Genomic DNA, 4088 nt, shown 5'->3' with positions numbered 1-4088 from the left:
ACTCTCTCATTTGATCAAAAACTGGTTAATGAGCTGGGAGTGGTCACTGCCCTTGTGAATTTAAGGTCTAGTGGGGGCCACAGATCAGTATTCAGAGTAGGGGCACTTCCCCAGACCTGGGGAGGGAGAGAAAGAAGAACCCTTCCAGAGGATAGGACAGCTAAGCAGAGTCCTGAAGGAAGGATAGAAGTTGGCCTAGTAAAGTGGTGGCGTAGGGCAGGGAAAGTGTTCTAGGCAGTGGCAACAGCCTGTGCAAAGGCTTGGGAGAAGAGAGCACGGGGCTGGTATAGGGACTATTTTGTCCCCATTTGATGGGGGAGGCAACTGAGCCCCTCTTTACATATAGTGAGTTCAGAATGGCAGGGAGTTTAGTGGGGAGTAACTGCTAGCCCCAAATCCCTTGGTCTATTTCTGGGCAACCCAAATGGCCCTGGGTCCTGAACATTGGTGAGTACCAGGACTGTCCTCTTTTCTTCCCTCTGTCTCCAGTGCTCAGGCAGCTCTGATGCTAACAGCCAATGGGAGGAGTTGGCAGTGCTAACTCTGACCCTCCTTGAATCCCCTTTTCTTTACTCTGCCCATCACATTTCAACCCATTCCATGTCCCCTTCCCCTACCCCAGGAGCCTGAGTCCATATTGTCCAAATCCAAATTGAACAGGGGACATATTCTTGCCAGGCACAGTGCTGGCCAATGTTGCTATGTGTGTGTTCTGTGACCGAAGGGTCTGGCTATAACAGAGGCCACAGGAAAGAAATGGATTTTGCAAATCAGTGAAGAGTGGGCTCTGAGAAATTGTCTCAGTGGGTGGCATTTGGCGGCAGTATCAGGGATGTCTTCTCTTTACATCTGTCAGCTGCCCCTTCCCTCGGGGCTGTGACTAAAGCTCATTTGCTTCTCCTCCCTGCCAGGAAAGCCCTGTCCCTCGTCTCTAACTGGGCACTCCTCACAGAGGAGATGTGCCTGTCTTGCATTGCCGACTCTCAGTGCCCAGCACCGTGCTGCAGGCATCGTGGCTGCCTAACCACTGACTGCCATTCCCTCGTCCTTGCTAATGGGATACAGATCGTTAGGTTCTGAGTGCTAGGAGAGCTGATTCTGTGCTCCAGTCCCGGGGATACACCATGATTAGGCCAAGCCATTCCCCTTTTCCAGTCATTACTTTGAGGTGGGCATGTGTTCAGTTTCTGATCTACCAGAACTGAGGGATATCTCCTGGGAGCAGTGGGCAAGGTGTTTGTGGGGGTACTTCTAGGAAGTGTTCCCTTCTTGATTAAGAGATGGATGGGGAGAAATGTCTTTGCCTCCCTTGGGATATTCCCATGAAAAGAGGTGATGTTGGCGCCATGGCAGCCATCCTGCCCCAAGAAGGGAGAGACAAGAGGAGCATAGAGAAGCAGCCAGAGTCTGACTCGGCCAAGTTGCTGATTTACCTAATTCTGAATCTTTCTTGTTCCCTTTATACAATTTTTAGTCAGATAATTCTATTACGTCCAGCCAAAAACATCTTAACCAAACAAAGAAGGAAAGACAGAAAGAAGGAAGGAAGGAAGTGTTGAAGAGTAAGAATGTTCACTCTGTTAAAGTAAAAGCAAAGAAATTTATTGAGGGTAACACAGTTTTCAAATTGGGGAAACACAGGGCAGAGAGGACTCTGCCAAGTGCTCTGAAGCATGGAGGAGAGGCGTGAGGTGTGCTTTTATAGTAAAGATGGGGAAAGGGAGTGCGTGATGGTCACATGGTCACAAGGGGGGCATATCATCAGCAACTCCACTCTCAACCACCTTCTTCCTGGAACATCCTGAGTAAACTCCTTCTCCTGCAATCACATTCCTGACCCCCACGCCTATTCACCAAGAGTGGCTAAACCACATTCCTGACCCCTACCCTTGTTTACTAAGAGTGGCTTGGGGCACTCCTAGTGATAGGGGGCCAGGGTCTTCTGGTTCTACTCAGCCAGAGGCCTAAGGCCACATGTACAAGAATGGGGAGAAGTCAAGGTTACATTTTCAGGAATGCAGAAGCAGTAGCTTGTAACAAAATGGAGTTTTGATTCAGACCTTATAGTAGCCATTTTATTATGCCAAATGCCTCAGTTTTAGAGGTTTGCTAGCACAGAAAGAAGGAAGGAGGGGAGGAGGAAGTGAGCGAGAAAGGAAGGAAGGAAGGAAGAAAGGAAAGGAGGGAGGAAGGGAGTCCTTTCTGTTCTTTACATGCAGAGTAAATTCCATATCCTCCAGGAGGTCTCCCAGATTCCCCCACCTGGAGCCCCTTTCCCCTCTTCTTGCCCTCCTGGCACCATCCGTCCTTCATGATAGCTCTTAGCACTGCCAGACTTGCATGTTCATTTGGCTTGGAGGCCACAACTTGAGCCTAAGCTGTGATCCCACACATTTGGGTTGTGGACATCCCAAATTCTAAAACAGGCTGTCACAAAATAGTTTTCATTCTCATGGAATCCAGATTTCTGGGTTCATGGAATTGGGGTGACTCACACATGTCACCCGCCCTTAGGTTTCCTTTTAAACCTTGATGGAACCAGTTCCCTGAAGTCAACTTCAGGTCAAACAATAGCTTAGTAAGAGCAGTTTAGCAGAGACATTTGGCCTTAGGCATTGGCTTCCACTGGAAAATTATCTATGTGCAGCCAGCTTCCGGAAAACCTGGTGGCGCAGTGGTTAAGAGCTACGGCTGCTAACCAAAAGTTCAGCAACTGGAATCCACCAGGCGCTCCTTGGAAACTCTACGGGGCAGTTCTACTCTGTCCTATAGGTCACTATGAGTCAGAATTGACTCAATGGCAGCTGGGTGTTTTAGCCAGCTTCCAGAAGCAGGAACTTCAGGGTCTGACTAGAGGCTGTTTTAAATGTTTGGCATGTCCTTGGTGACTGTTTCTGCAACTTGCCCTGTGCTTTGATGTTATCTTCTGAGAAATTAACATAACAGTGACCTATGTAACACCACGAAACTGTCAGTTTGTTGTACTGTGGTGGCTTGCATGTTGCTGTGATACTGGAAGCTTTGCCACTGGTATTTCAAATACCAGCAGGGTCACCCTTGGTGGACAGATTCTAGCTGCGCTCCCAGACTAAGGCAGACTAGGAAGAAGGACCTGGCAGTCTACTTCTGAAAAAAATTGGCCAATGAAAACTTTATGAATAGCCTTGGAACACTGTCTGATATAGTGCTGGACGATGAGCCCCTCAGGTGGAAAGGCACTCAAAATATGACTGGGGAAGACCTGCCTCCTCAAAGTAGAGTTGACCTTAATGACATAGATGAAGTCAAGCTTTCGAGACCTTGATTTGCTGATGTGGCACCACTCAAAATGAGAAGAAACAGCTGCACATATCCATTAATAATTGGAACGTGGAATGTACGAAGTATGAATCTAGGGAAATTGGAAGTCGTCAAAAAATAAAGTGCAATGCATAAAGACCAATATCCTAGGCATTAGTGAGCTGAAATGGACTGGTATTGACCATTCTGAATCAGATAATCATATGGTCTACTATGCTGGAAATGACAAATTGAAGAGGAATGGCATCACGTTCGTCATCAAAAAGAACATTTCAAGATCAATCCTGAAGTACAACACTGTCAGTGATAGGATAATATCTGTATGCCTACAAGGAAGACCAGTTAATATGACTATTTTTCAAATTCACCCACCAAGCACTAAGGCCAAAGATGAAGAAATTGAAGATTTTTACCAATTTCTGCAATCTGAAATTGATCAAACATGCAGTCAAGATGCATTGATAATTACTGGCGATTGGAATGTGAAAATTTGAAACAAGAAGAAAGAATTGTTGGCTGGAAAATATGGCCTCGGTGATAGAAATGACACTGGAGATCACATGATAGAATTTTGTAAGACCAGTGACTTCTTCATTGCAAATACCTTTATTCAACAACGTAAACGGCGACTATACGCGTGGACCTTGCCAGATGGAATACAGAGGAATCAAATCAACTACATCTGTGGAAAGAGATGATGGAAAAGGACAGTATCATCAGTCAGAACAAGGCCAAGGGCCAACTGTGGAACAGACCATCAACTACTCGTATGCAAGTTCAAGTAGAAG

This window comes from Trichechus manatus, unplaced genomic scaffold (assembly GCF_000243295.1).
Source record: "Trichechus manatus latirostris isolate Lorelei unplaced genomic scaffold, TriManLat1.0 scaffold00208, whole genome shotgun sequence".
Taxonomy (NCBI): Eukaryota; Metazoa; Chordata; class Mammalia; order Sirenia; family Trichechidae; genus Trichechus; species Trichechus manatus.
Note: the sequence above shows the minus strand (reverse complement) of the source record.